The sequence below is a fragment of the Lagopus muta genome, chromosome 6 (assembly GCF_023343835.1).
Source record: "Lagopus muta isolate bLagMut1 chromosome 6, bLagMut1 primary, whole genome shotgun sequence".
NCBI classification, from domain to species: domain Eukaryota; kingdom Metazoa; phylum Chordata; class Aves; order Galliformes; family Phasianidae; genus Lagopus; species Lagopus muta.
The window spans coordinates 8,694,691-8,712,264 of record NC_064438.1 but is presented as its reverse complement, the minus strand read 5'-3'; positions in this window follow the sequence as shown (position 1 = coordinate 8,712,264).

Here is a 17,574-nt window from a genome sequence, read left to right as displayed (position 1 = left end):
GGCTTGGAAGCTGTCTGCATGTCTGTGCCTGCTTTTAGCTTTTAACTGACCTGTGCATTGCAAGGCATCCTGCAGGCAGCCCCTGAACGACCAGCAGTTTCACACGTAACAAGCATTTTTCCATATTTATTGTACTAAGCCCGTAGTTGGTGGGGCTTTCTTGCTCCTTCCCAGTTAAACAAAACAAAGATGGCTCGGCTTTTAGCAGTAGGTGGAAGCTGGACTTACAGGGGACTTGCAAAGGCTTACCAGGAGGAGATTAGGCTTTAACCATCATAGCTACATTGTTGCTGAGGTAATAGATGCCTGCTAGCGGAGATTCAAAGTTCTTAAGTGGGAAAGGGCAGAAAGCAAGGGCTGCAGAAGCCATACAACAAATCTCTGCAAATATCCAGGCGTATACCTTCCGCTTTCAGTTGGTATGACTCATGATTTAGATGACTGAGTGAAAGGGATACGTATAATAACACATGAACCACACAGACTGCATGTCCAAACATATGGTATTTCAGAACTTCCAGTTTCCCAGAGCCAGCCTCATTCCTACTGCTTTCAACACAAAGTGCCACTACGTCCCAAGACATATAAGGCCCAAAGGGTGCAGGACTTCTCACCTTATCTAGGATGAAATTTGTTCAAGATAGGGAAACTGATCTCATGCACATAAACATTAAGAGCAGTTTACTTAACAGATTATCTTAGGCAGAATCTTGACTAAGCTATCTGAAACTAAGTTTTCCATACAAAGAAGTTGTATAAGGTTGAACATAACGGTGAGTGGTACTTTCCATACTAGAACTTTTATATCATTGCACTTTTCTACATTTAACAGAAGTCAGATGACTGCAAAAACTTGGACCTTGCATATGAGTCTTCAAGAATAGAACTGTTCAGAAATCCATTGAAACATATAATTCCATTTGAATTCTATATAGACAGCAAGGCATGATGTTATTCAAGTAAATATTTCTCAAAACAAAAAGTAAAATAAAAATTACTGTAAAACTTAAAGACCAAAGTGAAAAGATTAAGTTTTCCATTGGCTGACAGAATATTCTTATACAGTGTTTGTGGCATAACTATTCCAATGCTGCATTAGGGGAGAATACCACAACTAAAACTCATGGAGAATTTCTCTCTTAAAAAAGTAAAATAAAAAATTGGAACAGAAATCCAGCAAAGCAATAAAACAAAGTTTGTCACATGCGTATTGACAGACTAAAACGTTGTCCCTCTAAGGCATCACCTTTTTGTTTAAAGTACACTATAAAATATTTATTAGTATAATAGCTGAAAAAAGCAGTCATGTGCTCAGTAAGGATAACAGCAAATAATCATTGTTTTCATAAACCTGATTTATTTATTTATTTATTTAGGCCTCATTCCTGTATTATATTTAGATCAGCAGAATATATGCTATCCCATAAGTCATGCTGGTTTTGGTGGGTTGGAACACAAGAAGTTTCTGTGCTTGGCTGCTCACAGTTCTCCCTCACATTTGTGTGCCAGCCTCCTTGACCAGCTGCACTAGCACAATTGATGAAAGCAATCAACTGTGGTACAGAGGAGAAAAAGTGCTTAGGAAATCCCTTGTGTTTTATACATCTATCCTGCTTCTTACATTTCATAAACTGTTGTGGTAGGCATGACATTATTCTTGTCTGAGAATGTAACAGCCTAATTGCTCATACAGGAATTCAGTAAGAAAATTAACTTTCTTTCTTCTTCAGTTTATCATTTTTACTCTAAAAAAAAAACAGTAAATGGAATTCTAAAGTTATCAGATATCACCTTTCACCTATCAGTCATTTCTGCGCATTGCCTTTTTTTTTTTTTGTCTATATTTTTCCCACTTTCTCACTACTGTTTTTCTCCAGCCCTTATCCTGAGCATCAGCACTGCTTTAGTTCAAAGGAACTGTTTTACACTGGGTACAGTGGTATTTCTGGGTTGGTCCCTGCCAGTCTGAACTTGCAGAATCACTGCCACTAGTTTTGTAGGAGAGAGGTCTTTAGCGCAGTGCTGTGAGGAACCTCCTGTGCTCAGACCCTGTGGTGCAGGAACAATTTGCTGCCACACATACAGCATCTGCCTGAGAGGAAGAGGAATGTCCCTTGCTGTGCATATGGCATAGCTCGGAACAGGGAATGCCTGCTTCTTGTCTACCAAAACAACCCACACAATGTGGGAAAGCCACGTGGCAGTTCTGGGAGTTTTTCCTTACTACTGCAAAGCTGGAATTGCCATGATTTTTCCTGTGCAGTAGGTTGTACTGCAAAGATTACAGAGCTGAGCGCTGTTGGGTGGAGATTCCAGACGAAGCCCTGATGACAGGGTGCACCTCATTACTGTATTAATGCTGCTGTACTGGTTGTGGATCTGGCTAGGTTGGGTTTTATGCAGAGTGCCCCATTAAGTAGTTCAGACATGTACATGACATTAACCAAATAGAGAATTACTTAGGAATAATTCACCAAAATAACGTACTAGTTTACTTCATTCTAATGTCACCAACTTAATCACCTCCTTCTTCTTAGTTTCTAAGCAGCTTTTCTATCTGCGACTCTTGTTGTTTCCAAAGCCAGGTACGGCTCCTGACCCATACCTGAAGCATCTAGCAACAACATTTAAATCAATTTTCCAGTGATGGAAGTTTGCCTCAAACATGACTGAACTGTAGAAAGGAGAGCAGGGAAAACAAACAGCAAATCTAGAAAACATGCTTGTATTTTTCTTTTAAACAACTTAATTTTTCCATTTCTGCTGAAGAGGAATGTTCTCAATAGCAAAGCAATTTATATTGCATAGATGCAGTATTACAAGAAGTGCTTGCCTTGTGTTTTGGACAAATGCTCAAATATATCGATTAAGTGCTTAGTTCATACAGCATGGATGGTATGAAAGCATTTCAGAAAGCTTAGTGGTTGTTCTTTTTTATTTAAAGAGTATTTATTGGTATCAAACTTATCATCGTCAGCAGAGGTGACCTTCAAAGAGGCTGATGCTGACTGAGGCAAGAGCTTTCTAACTCCTCTAAGCAGTGCAGGACTTCTAACTACCTGGAACACCCATTCTCTGTTTCCCCTTTGAAAAATCCTTTGTAGTTACTTTATGAAATGCTGGTTCCTTATACCTCAATTCAGCACCCAGGATTTCCTGCTGCTCAGAACCAGTCCTTCAAATTTTTAATCAGATATATTTGAAACGTTTCTACACATCCTCTTCTTTAGGCCCTGAAGATTCACAACATTTATAACAATTCAGCTGATAGTTGCAGTTTTAGAGGATTCTTATGATGGTTATTTATCAGAAACTTGTGAAGATATTTGAGGTGTCACTTTTATAGTTAGCCAGTGAAACTGCCTAGAATGCTCAGATTTCTGAGACAGTGATATTTCATCAGAGAACATTTACGCAGGCAACTAAGGAAAGGGAGGTGATGCCCCTAACAGTCTAGCTTGCTTTCACAGTTCTATTTAGAAGAGTGAGTATTCTCAGCCAGTATAACTGTATTAATATGCAGTCGTCATAATTTTCATATGTATATCCAGAATTGTTTGGAAAACATCCCACAAAAAAATGACCATCTTCTCAGTGGGTCTAGTTCAGTGACTTATGTAAACTACAGATGTTCTACATTCTCTAGCCTTTTAAAATGACAGATTTATTCATATTTGTTAGGATCAGCTGACCAAGTGTGCCAAACAGCACTGTGCAATGCTCTGCTTCTGATATTGGCTAGCACCATATTTACAGTAAGGTAAGACAGCTTTAAAATGTACTGTTTTCATTATTTGCAAAGAAAGCTTCTCTATCTCCTACCCCTGCAATTAATGTTTAAATTACCTAGAAGCATATTTAACTGTTGTAAATTTTAGAGTTATTAGCATTCTTATGTCTAGCTAATGTTAATTTCTAACTTTGACATCTTTTAGGTACCTCTAATATGATATTTCAGTGAATTCTGTGATTTAATTGTGCAGGGTTTAAGAAGCAATAATCCTTGCATCAGTTCTAAAATGTATTGGCTTGATCACTTTCTGGTATGTCTGCTTAAGTGGTTTTGTGGCAATCTTCTTCTATATGAAATACTTATCATAATCATGAACACTTAGTGGAGCTGAATACTAATTACTCTTCCAACTAACAGAGTTGGAAGAGCATCAAAGTGTCCCACTGCATTGTGTTACTCTTTTATTTATAGAAACATACTGCTTCTGAAAACAGTAGCATGGATAGGAAAACACTGTTTTTTCTTAAAATGCGGCATTTGGTATTATCAAAATAATTTTGTACTTCATTTTTCATTGCAGAAAATGCTGTGTCATGTTTTGTGGGGGGGTGGGGGTGTAGGTAGAAACCTCATAGGATATGTATATATTTTTAGTTGCTTGTAGAGTAGGGCTTTTTTGGTTACAGTTAGCTAATGCTTGCCGTTCACCTTGCTGTTCTACTGGCAGAAGTGCAGCACGTCTTGCTGCAGCTTCAGGTACTACTTACATACAAGGACAACTGTTAAATGGCTGCTGTTAATATGATGTACATTAATGACAAATAATAGTATTAATAGTCTGGTAGGTTTTCTAGAAGGCCAAATCATCTTTTATTTGGGGGTCAAAATCCACCTGAGTTAAAAAAGAAGAGAAGGAAAAGCTACTTTGCATTTTTTGTCAGCAAGAATAATACAGTGAAATCAGTCACAAATATTTGCAAATCCGATTTAACCATTTAGAAGTCAGCAAAATCTTCTCTTCTCTCTCTACTTGTTCAAAAGGTTTGATACCTTTATGAGTGTTTTATTACAAAACTGTATCTTTAAATAGGTGTAAGAAAATTAAACCCTTAGATTGTAATAGCATTTTCACTGTTTGACATGTTTCTCTCTGTTACATCCAGTCTACTTACAGTATGTTCATAGAATCATAGAATGGGCTGGGTTGAAAAGGACCACAATGATCATCGAGTTTCAACCCCCCTGCCACATGCAGGGTCATCAACCACCAGACCAAGCTGCCCAGAGCCACATACAGCCACATTGCTTTGCGTTTCTATGGTTTACTTACATACTGGCTTTCTTCATTCCTTAGCCCACTTAAAGCAAATGCTCATTGAAATTATATTATTTTGCCCTATTTTGCTGAACTGCATAAAAGAGACTTTTTCCCCTTTGTATCCAAATTGTTGCTTATACCTAGATTGGAATGAGAGAGGGCAGAAGAGAGCCAAAAGCATGCATTATCAGAACAGGGCCTGAATCAGGCCAAAACACGAAGACTTTCAGATACTAGGAGACAGATAGAGCTGGCTCTGAAGATAGCTTTTGTTAACCAGTAGGCGTTTCTGTCCTCATGTGACACGAATTTATGCCATATAGCAATAATTAAGAAAGAAAATGTTCAGTGTGTTCTGTAGATTGAAAGTACTTTCCTGGGGCAATCCAAGTCATTTCAACACCATAGGACAATTTTAGATTAACCAGCTTTGTAAATATAATGAATTTAGGAAATGAATGATAATGAACAAATGATATAAAGACCTCAGAAATGTATATAAATAACACAATCCCATTTGCTCAGACTCTCTTGTGCAATTATGAGTCAAATTGGTAGGTTTGAAAACAGATGATTATGAAAACTTGGTTCTGAGCCAACATGGCCTTGCTACCTGGCAACAGTCTCACATTCAGCTGTGGGAATAGCAAGAGTTGCTATCTTACTGTGAATGGGGAGCAATCTCACGAGGGGTTGCAAGGTGAACAGAAGAGTAAGGTGATCTGCATATGTGCTTACTGTAATATGCTTATAATCACAAGAATCTCCAACTGGGAAATTGTTTCTGGACTTCCTTGATAAAAAATAAATTGTTTTTTTTTTGTTTGTTTGTTTCTTTTAAATTAAGAGCAAGAAAATACAAATAATCATAATTTCCTACTGGGTAGTTATTCTGGTTAACAAAAAAATGGTTTAATGAAATAATTTAAAGCCTACAAGGTTTTTGGATACACATTACATAAATCGCAAGCTCCGAACTCAAGTCACATCAACGATGAATCCACGTTAACGTAAACGCCCACAGATCCTTGCTATTTTCAAATGTACACAGTTGGATTAATGAACTGAGATGATAGGTTGTATTACACCATTTTCTAGATATTAAGTTTCTAGGTAATTTCTAGTTTCAATATTCTTCAGAAATTGTGAGAGTTGAGCCTGCTAGGACTAAAATATCTAAGAGAGGGTCATAAACAGAACCATAGAATCACTGAGGATGGAAAAGACCTCCAAGACCATCCAGTCCAACTGTCCACCTATCACCGATATTCCCACTGAACCATATCCCTCAGTACAACATCTAAATGTTTCTTGAACGTCTCCAGGGTCAGTGACTCCACCACCTCCCTGGGCAGCCCATTCCAGCACCAACCACACTCTCGGAGAATTATTTCCTAACATCCAACCTGAATCACCCCAGTGCAATTTGAGGCTGTTCCCTTGTCGTATTGCTAGTTGCATAGAAGAGTCAAACTTCCACCTTACTACAGCCTCCCTTCAGGCAGCTGTAGAATGTGAACCTCCTCTTCTCCAAACTGAATCCCAGCTCTCTCAGCTGGTCCTCACAAGATTTGTGCTCCAGATCCCTCACAGCTTCACTGCCCTTCTCTGGATACACTCCAGGGCTTCAATATCTGTCTTGTAGTGAGGGCTCCAAAACTGAATGCAGTATTCAAGATGCAACTTTTTCAGGGCTGTGTTCAGGGGGATGATCACTTCCCTGCTCCTGCTGACAACTCTATTTCTGATACACAGGCCAGAATGCCATTGGCAGAGAATGGCCACTTGGGCACTCTGCTGGCTCTTCTTCAGCTCAACATCAACCAATACCCTCCCCCACACCCCCCCAAAAAACCACTCGAGCTAATCCAAAGCTTTTATTCCATCTACTGACTCCTAGTGCTGTACTTTTAGCAAATGCAACTCTCTTTATGCCCTGAACAAGGGCAAAAAGACACAGTGTTAGTTGATGGGATGAATTTGATTCAGCATTTTTATCCATACTGTATACATTATTGACTTTCAATTGTCAAATGAAGTGCTTCCAGAGAATTAGTGGAGAGCGGAGTGATTGCATGCTTGCTTAAAAATGAAGCTATTTCAAACATCCTAACCCTGATTTTCGTCTGCTTCAGAAAAATGTCAGCTTTAATGCTGTTGTTCCATAAATGCATTGACAGAAAGCTAGGAGTCAGTGATTAATGTTTAATGCCCATTCTGAATGAAGGAGATAGTTTGATTCTACCACCTTTGCAGATTAGAAGTAACAACGGAAAAATTCAGTAAGAGCTCAGCTTCTTACTCCTTGAAGGGGCTAAAGCATGAAAATAAATCAAAACATATACAAATGATGTCAAAATTCTTTCTGCTTGTGAGGATTTCCATCCTAAGTTAGCCTAGTAAAAGCTTTCTAGATTTCCACATGCTTTTTCTCTGCTACGATCCTGATTTTCTCAAGTAATTAATACACTCTTAGCCAGCTTACCTGTCACCTCACTCACAGCAACTTTACTGTAAATACATCATGACTTTTAGCCAAACGGGCAGAGAATCATGATAGCACTATGACAAATAGAAAAAGTACTGGATTAAGGATGAGTCAGCAAGAGAGCACTCTGAAAGCTGAGTCCAAATACCACGTGTTTATAGATTAATTAAAATTAGACCAGAGCTACTTTCCGACATATGTCCAAATCCACGTACTTAGAAAATGCTTTATGATAATTTAAAAAAAAAAAACAGTTTAATCTAGTTCTTTTTGATCAGTATATCTGATTAGAAATATAGTATAATTTAATAGATAATTTTAAAAGATAACTCAGATTGTGTATACCTACATAGAAAACCAAGAACAGAAGGTGTTTTTCCCCTTACACATAAATGGGCACACCTGTCTACTTTTAAGGTGAAAAAACCAGCTACATTCTGTGATACCTTGTGAAACTTTTCCTTTTTCAGTACTGCAATGTTACACCTCACAGCAATCAAAGCTCACAGTTTTAATTGAAATATGCACAGAAGAACGAACAAAAACCCAACTTGTTTTGATAACATTGCCTACCAACGTTTGTGAAAGGGAGAAATGGTGCATTGCTCCCACAGAAATGGGAATGTCTTAGTCTATGTATGGTGTTCAGATCTGGGGGGAAAGTTCATTTTTTCCTTTTTTTCCCACCTTCTCCTGGCTTGCATTTTTTTCATAAACACAAGATAAAGAGTTATTTGCAGAAATGATATATTTTCTTCAGGAAGATTACGGTTAAAGGGGCCAATAGCCACTTTGCACTCCATGGTAGAATTATTAGCAGCCATGCAACACAAAAAGGAAAGGCAAAGAAATATACCCAGAGCTATTGCATGTCATTTGATTTGATTGGAAGCAAATTTGGGGTGCACGCTCCCCTCTGCCTGTTTCTCTTTACTGTCTTAACGTGACTTGCAGAAGGTAGAAGCCAAGTAACAAAAAGCAGATTTTATCAGTAACAAATACCATCCTGCCTAAATCATAGCAAAATTGCTACAGAATAAGACAGGCAAGTGAAAAATAAATAAACCAACTAACAAAACAAAACCAAATCTAACCATGCTCTGCTATGAAATAAACATTCCTTCCACAGGCCTTTTTCCTCTTTCATCAGAGTTGCATAGATCCTCTACGACCTTCATATCTTATCTCAAATGCAGCCTTATTTACCTATTTTGATTTTTCACCATGTGAAAGCTGGACAGGAAATGTAACTCTACTTGCTGAAAACTGCGTTCTCTTCTCAATGGAAATGAGAACAAACATCTACAAGAAATTGTTCTCCATATTCAGGCCTGCTGACAGGGCCACCTGGATCTGCAGAAGTTCCGAGGGAGATTGCTGTGTTAGAAGACCTGGTATTTGTACCACTGAAATATCAAACTTACTGGTGACTTCCTCTGTTCCAGTGGTGGAACTTTCTAGGAATCTTTGCAGTACACTCAGGCTTTGTGAGATACAAGCCTTTATCAAGACAAAGGATATTTCAACAGAAGATGCATCCTGGTTAGTATAGTAAAGGTTAATCAGCCAGTTATCAAACTATTAGCAGTATTCTATTCTTTTGTTTTTGTAATCTCTGTAAATATTGCTAAGAAGCATTTATTGCTTTCCTTAGGGTTTGGTCAGCTAACAAGAGAAAAAAAAAGAAAAAACACCCCTCAAATTCTCAGAATCAGGATTCAAATGAAGCACTTGCAGCTAGAAATTTTACTGGAGAGTAAAGCAATAAAACTAATGTCAGAAATCTCACTCCTAGCTCTCACTAGAGGCAGTTTTAAAGGTTTGGTGCTGATGTTTCAAGCTGTTCTTCTATGAGAAAAAGAAAATTGTCACTTTTGCTGTCACCTCTCAGAATTGCTGTCATTCAGCTCTTGAAGGGAAATCACTACCAATGCAACTGAAATTGTCTCGCACAAAAGGCCTGAGAACATGGCTGGCTTCCTTTTGACGTCCATTGATCTGGTCTCATATGGTGCCATTTCCACTGTGTGGTGGTATGGTGTTGTGGCTATTTATCAACAAGTGAACATCATCAAAATAGACAACAACAATAATTAACTGTTTCTAAAAAATTATACTCAGATTGCTACAATGTTGATTTTTGTGTTCACGGACTGTTTTTTTTTTTATGTTGTTCTTCTGTTTTTTTTTTTTTTTAAAAAAAAGGGAGAGTCCAAAGTGCTCAACTTGCTGCAGCAGCTCCTTGCCCCATAGGCAGGATAATCCTAAGGCTTACCTGACTAATAGGACAGCAAACACAGGAAATGGGACAGATTGTTTTACTTTCAGTTAGAGACTCAGCCTCAGGTTTAAGCATGATTACACAAACAATGAGAAGATATCTCCAAAGCAGTGCCTGTAAGCACACAAAATGTGCCTGTACCAAGATGCCTTTTTTCTTACTCAATTGAAGGAGTTACACAGACCCTGTCATTACAAATGGTAACAATTGCTTATGGCGCTATAAATCACATTTATGGTGCATTTACTTTGGTAATTTTTTATACTAGGCCAGACTAAATGATGGCTCAGGTTACATACATGATATGTACAACTTTTTTTTTACTATCAAATTAAATTATGAAGACAATTTTTCTTAGGTATTTGCAGGTGTATAATTTAAATAAGATACAAGGAATAGTCACACTTGCTATGGGTAGTACAAAAATGCCAAAATATTTTCCTTTCACATTCTTCACAGTGCAGTAAGTGCAAGTTGCAAGGATCACTCGATCTTGGTTAGGAATATGAAGTATTTTGCTTTCCTGCTCTTTGTGAAGCATTAGAAAAATATCAAATTTTCAAAGCAGGATGATGTTTTATTGACAGAATATAGCAAGTAAGATATGTTGTCTTGTGCATTGACGACATGGATTTGTTTGCCAGCAGTGAGTATTGTAAGTACTATATTCATAAATATTTGTTCCTTTCCATACATCTTACAAGTTAGACAGTCTTTGTTAGGTAGTTGGCAGCAGAACTTTTAATAAATTTTCAGGCAACAATGATGTGGAGGCATGAAAGTTGGTTTTTACAGTATTACTCTCACAATAAATTAAGAGTTCAAACCAAACATGTTACATTTCCTGGGACTTCTCAGACAAAATTCAAACTTAAAAAATGGAGTGAAGGGCAGAGCTCAAATTACAGGTACATGCGTCAATGAAATTGATAGCTCTAGCTGTTATTTCTTACGGCAGATGAGAAAAAGTGAGAGATGGATTTTGTATTTACACGTAAGACTAGATGCAAAGATGACCATGTTGACTCAAATGAAGAAGCTATTGGATAGGATACTGCCTCCACCATGGAAGTTTGTATTTAATCTGTCCCTTTTTGGAAAATCTTCAGTATAACTACTGATATCAGAGAATATGCAAGAAACTAGTAAGAATCAACAAGAGAACATGGTCAATTCCATGTCCCTAGTACCTTAACAGTTTTTCTTTCTTTCTAATGAGATAAAATTTTTTCTTTTTGTTAATTTTGATGAATTTCTTTAATGTCAAACTGTTCTGAGGATTTGTGAGAGGTGAGCAGAGACTGCCCTTTTTTAGTACAGTCTCAGCATTGCAGATGTTTGCAGGAACAATGCTTTTTATCCCAGTCTTTCAATTCTTTGTTGACAGATCCCTACAAAAACTAGCATCTTCTCAGGGATGCATGTGAACAAGTACTGTGTACCTTTAATTTTTTTCTTTTCTTTTTTTTTTTTAGCACAGAGAAGAAAGGTATTTGAGTAGGTGTATAAATACTTCAGTTTCTAGTGATGAGAAAGTATAGTTCTGAAACAACCAAACAGTTTGTATCTCAGTTAATTAATACTGATTGCATTGCTTACCACAGTTCCTGTGTCCAGATCCTCACTTGCCTGCCCTTCATTTTGATCTGCCTTTTCTTCCTAGGTAATTGTGTAGTTTTTATCATTGCAGTAATAAAACTGAACACATAAAAATCAGTCATGTAAATCCCTTTTGCTTTGAGACCTTTCATATAATAAATACAATTCATGTCTTGTTTAGTTGCTCAAGGATATTTCACAATGCTGTAAAACAGACAAGGGAACTACAGTACAAAACCAAATCAGTATGTAGTCAGTCTGCATAGCATTCTGTATAATAGAGGAAGGAAGACTAAGAAATTAAGGAATTTATTGTAGAAAAAAATAGTGTTGTGAGGTAATGACCTATTCTGCACAAACATTGACACTGAGGATATTTTCAAGCCAAAGTGCAAAGCTGTGTACAGTATCTAAAATTACTCCCACATGAAATTTGGGGATGTGGGAATGTTTAACCAGGAAATATGTGATGTGGAAGACACATACTGCTTCTGATACTGAAATCTGCTTAGTTTTTTTCCTTGCATAGAACTGCATTGTGGAGCATAAACAAGCCTTTGGATTTTACTAGAAATGTTTTGTTCAGCTTAATCCCTGTTCAGAGAGGGAAAAGCTGTCTTTGCTTTCTCTATGGTAAGAACATTTACATCAGGAGTTACGTCAGAGTTGGTACTGAGCTCTGGATTGAGACTATTTTTCTCCTTTATTTTTACTTCCTTGTGTAGACAAACCCCAAGTACATACGTCACACAGGAAGTCTGTGGAGATCTGTGCGTGTAACAGGAGAAGTGAGAATCATGCAAGTGTTTGGTCCCAAGCAGAATGGATATTGTTTAGCGATAGGTCCAACAGCAGCAGTTCTGGGAAATACCAATTTAAAGGTCTTTGCTGAGGAATGTTAAAAGGAAGTGCTGGAAATTACAGAAAGAGGAGCCTCTTCTCTGTTCAGGTTTGAATAATGTACAGATAGTGTGATTTAAGTCCACACTGCTTGTAGTATTGGAATGAAATCCAGGGGCCATTTTTTCCATTTTACAATAAACTCACCTGTTTCAATTTAGGCTCTAAGGGCAAAAGATGAGTGTAAGAACTATGCCAGAGGGAAGTACTTCAGTCTGTGCTGGATTTGGAATATGCTTCCTATCTTTGGCTTGTGACATTCCTGCTCTACCTCTTAAATATTGAGAGGAAAACAATGTGGCAAGAACTGAGAAAAAACACCTTATAAACATTTTAAAAGGCAGTAGTGCAATTTAAAGCTCTTCGCTACCAAATAAAGCACACATGTGGACTTCTGCCTCTCCACCAGCATAGTAAATGTCATCAGACTTTCTGATTCTACCACACTGTGTTTTCTGTAACACTGTGTTAACTGTAACAGCTGGATAGTGATAGGAGCAGGGGGAATGGTTCTAAACTGAGACAGGGGAGGTTTAGGTTAGATATTAGGAGGAAGTTTTTCCCTCAGAAGGTGCTGACACACTGGAACAGGTTGCCCAAGGAGGCTGTGGATGCCCCATCCCTGGAGGCATTCAAAGCCAGCTGGATGTGGCTCTGGGCAGCCTGGTCTGGTGACCCTGCACACAGCAGGGGGGTTGAAACTAGATGATTACTGTGGTAGTTTTTAACCCAGGCCATTCTATGATTCTAGGAACACTCCTCCAACTAAATAAAAAATAAAAAATAAAAAAACAAAAAACCTCATTCTCCCATTAGTTTCCAATTGCTATTGAGTGGGTTTGACAAAGTTAAACAGCAATTCAAAAACCAAATCCATTAACCAACATGAAAATAGACTCCGCTAAAAGAAGGACAATAAAATAATACTGGTGGAGTGAACAGACCGATGCTTTCTTTGTAATTTAGACATTGTAGCTTCTTTGTATCACATATTTTCTGAATAGATTTCACTGGATACAATTGATTTTTTCCTCACCTACCACTCTCCTTTCTTAAATAGCCTTATGTTTCTTTTTGCATGATAGATTAGATACCTTAAATAGTTCTGTTCTATTCTCTAATCAGTATTTGTTAGCTTCCTAGAGTCAAATTTTATTGCTAGGCAACTAAACAAGAAATCACATTAAACATTTTGCAGTATCTGTGGTTGTCTCTGTTGCTTATATACACATATATCTATAAGTTTGTCTAAGTACAAGTATAAGCTCCACATGTAAACCTTCTGCCTATATTATAGGTATTGAATTGATACGGAAACTGGGTCATCAGTAGTCACAGGAGCTTGGAAAAAAATGCTGTTCCCTTCCCCCTTTGTAGGAGTATTTTCCTTACATGCAACTAAGTTTAAGGACAACTTTACTGCTTGAAGCTACATTAGTCTTTTGAGCTCTTCAAAAACATTCATGTTTGTATATTATTCACCTCATTGAGTATCTTTTTAAATCAAGATACTTCAGCATTTTTATAAAGATAGTGATTACTGTAGTCATCTATCTGCAAGTTCCGCAAGACAAATCAGCTGATTTGGAAAACCAGCAGCAGGGCTTCAGCAGACATTACAGAAAACAGTCGTTTCACAGTTTTAACACAGCTCAAACATTTAATATTTTTAATCAATTCACATCTGCCTTCTTAGTGCTTGGCTGCATTTCCAAAATATTTTGGCAATCTTCTAATAATGACACATCCTCAATAACATCACAGTGTTATTACTAAGCATTTATTCTTTTTTCCATCTATAAGATTTCTGCAGCTAAAGTATCTCTGTTCTGAAATTGAAAAAGGACTTCTGATATCACCCACTGGTATGGCCATTAAAAAAAGCCTATATTGGTTTTTAATCATCTCATGCCATGCAGTCTAATATATTTTTGTATGCATGATATATGAGTCTGTTTTAGAATCATAGAAGAATTTAGGTTAGAGGGGTTGTTTGAAGGTCACATCTTTCAGTCCTAATCAAGGCCTGGGTAATCTCAGACATTCAGGGCCTGTTTAATTCTGAAATGCCACCACAAACTGAGTTCCCACAGCCTCTCCAGGCCTTGCTGCAGTGCTTAGCATCTTCCAGGGTGAAGAATGTTTGTCCCCTCTGCACAAGGAGAGTTGTCTTTCATTCTTTCACTGTGCACCTTTGGAAAGTGCCTACATCTGCGTTGTCTGTAACTACTCTGTAGGTGGTTAAAAAACAAACAAAAACTTTGGGTTCCTCATAGCTAAACAAGCCCCAGTTCTCTCAGCTTTAGCTCATGTAACGTGCTCCAGCTCCCCAGCCATCCTAATGGCCTACCTTTGGACTCCTTCTGCATCTCTCTCCTGCTGGGCACTAAAACTGGCTGGAGCAGCCTCATAAGTGCTGGGGAAGGGAATAACAGCTTTCTCTGGCATGCTGGCTTTGCTTCTGCTGATGCAGTCTGGCATGCAGTTGGCCTTCAGTCCCTCCAAGAGTTCACTGCTGACTCATATTCAACCCACCATTCTCTCCATAGTCCTGTTCAGAAGTTCATCTCCGAACAAGGGCTTTATTAAGTGTGCTTTGATCTGCATAAATAAAACTTAACAGAGGGCAGAATCTTACCTGCTTTGAGTAGGCATGCTGCTATAATCACCCATTAGATGATCACTTAAGTTACCTGATTGAATTATTTAACCAATTTTCTAAGTGAAAGCTTTGAGGAGAACAAGCACCTTCCAGCACTCTAAGCTATACTTTGAAATACACTTTTGACTTAATTCTGATCCTCAATAACTACAGAGGGAGCTTAATGGATACCCTTTTTTATTCTGATGTGCTCATATAGGTACATCTAAAAGGGGTTAGTATAAATAGAGGAACTGATCTGATCCATTTTTGTTTCTAATTTTGGTTCAGCTGTGATTAAAGTTGTTCTGCTGTCCTTCCTGTTCAGATCAGAAATAGATTGGTTACTGACTCATGTTAGAAAACATTTAAAAATAGAAATGATCACATGTGTAGGGTGATCCCATGGAAGCATGCCTCAGGTGGAGGTAGAGTTTGGAGACTTTTTTCTGCTTTCGTGACACAGCACTGATATTATTTGTGTTTCCCACACAAAACCACTGCCTTCTTCATCATCGCTTACCATGTTTAGGAACTAAGGCAATCTGGCAAGTAAATTCAAAGAGATAGAGAAAAGCTACAGGACTGCACTCTAGCAGGTGTTTTAATGGAGCTGTCTGATGTACCACTTTTATAGAGACAGGCATTTACTTCTCCTTAAGCTGTAAAAGCAGGTGACAGATAATGCCAGCTACAGTGATAGATTGTTTCAGAGATGTAAAAAAACTAATAACACAAGCCATATAATCAGTATGTACATCTTCACACATGCAGACAAACCACACACATGTACACATACTATAACACAATGGAAAGCATAACAACAACAGCAAAGCAGCAAGATCCCAGAGTTCAGCAAGCGAGAATTTGCTCAAATACAACAATCATGGGCACAGGAATAAAGGAAAGAAACCACTTACCTTCAGAAGACCTCAGGTACACAGGAATTTCCAGAAAGATACCCTTACCTCCAATGCCAACTTGAAATGAGGTCTGGGAAGGAGTGTATCTTGGCTCCACCCCTTCCTGTCCTTCAAGTGCACTGTATGCACCTGAGTTCCCCTGGGTTGGTCCTGCCTTCCTACCAGGTGCTCCATCACTGGTTCAGTATTTTTGCTGCAGATAGCATGCCATATTTGGAGCATTAGAACTTGGAGTTTCCAGCTTGAACTTGTTGACATATGTAGAACTTAATTTGCATGCATTCCTCCAGTGCAGGAAAAATATTTATTTTTGAATAAATTTATCAAGGAATTTTTATTAAGTGAAAGACTGAGTCTGAAAAAAGAAATGACATCCTATTACATAAAATTGTCTCCAACTTTCTCCCAACCCTGAACTAACATTTTCCATTTCTACACTAGCATGTAATGCTGTGCAGTAAGAGCCAATATACAGTCATGATGAGAACTGGACATTCACACTGTATGTAATTGGGGGGATCACAGGGAGTCTGCTTTGAACTAGCTCCAGTTTGTTTCTGTGAACTGAAAGTCCATTAATAGTTGGAGAAAGTGAGGTGCTCAGTAGAGTGCACCTTTCTACTTTGTTTCATTTGGAGGATATCTGGCTACGCTCAACCCACGACCTGTGAAACAATGCAAGAGGGAATGAACAGGAGATTCACTTCAAAAATCCTCCTGGTAGAAACTTAAGGACTCATCTTGTTGCATCCATTGATTACATGGTTCCAAAAGCTAACATAATCAGCCATACTACAGGGAATAATTTTTCTCCCCTTTGAAAATAAACTATCTCTGTATTCACTGATGCTTAATTAAATTATGCTACTGTACATTCACTGCAATAGGAATACAGAGAGCAAAAACATGATATGAAGGATATTTATAACGAAAGCCACTTGCAGTTGGATTTAAAATGAAGGAGTAACCTAATAAGTGATAACATTCTGTTCAAAACCAAAACGGAAGGTATGTAAAGAGAAACTTATCTTCTACGTATGCAATTTTACTATGCAAAAGCCTAGAATGTTTACCTTTTTATAAAGCTGGCTAGCATAACATTCTCTGATTGCATTTTTTTTTTCTTGTTCTCTGTAATGTCTAAGAAATGATAAATTTAAGACTGCATGAAATCCAGTACTCCACTTAATTCTGTAGCATTAGTTGCAGACAATATAGTGATGCTGTTGTTAACCATGTTCTTCTGAGCTCTTCATGTAAAATACTGTAGCAATGAATACAGAGAAATATGGTAATTCTGTAATAATGACGGGAGTAAAGATGGTTATATAAAGCAAATGCTTGTGAAATTAATAAAATTACAGATTTCTTGCCAAGGCTTGTCTTCTGAGACTGCAGTTGTTTACAGGAGCTCTAGCTCAGAAGCCCATGAGGGAAGATGATATGAGGAGGCTGATTCTGCCTATTCAGATGAAATAGGACTTGCTCTGAGCAATGAAGGCATTAATTTTCATGAGGTCAACTAATAACAGAATAGTGAAGCATTGGAACTTACATTTTAGTGTTCGAACTCTGTTAAAATAACTGAACACGTGATGATTTATTGCCTTTATATTTGATATAGTTCTCAATGGAAACTAGTAACAGTAATACACTCCATAGATAAAACAGGAACAAAACAGAGATCATTT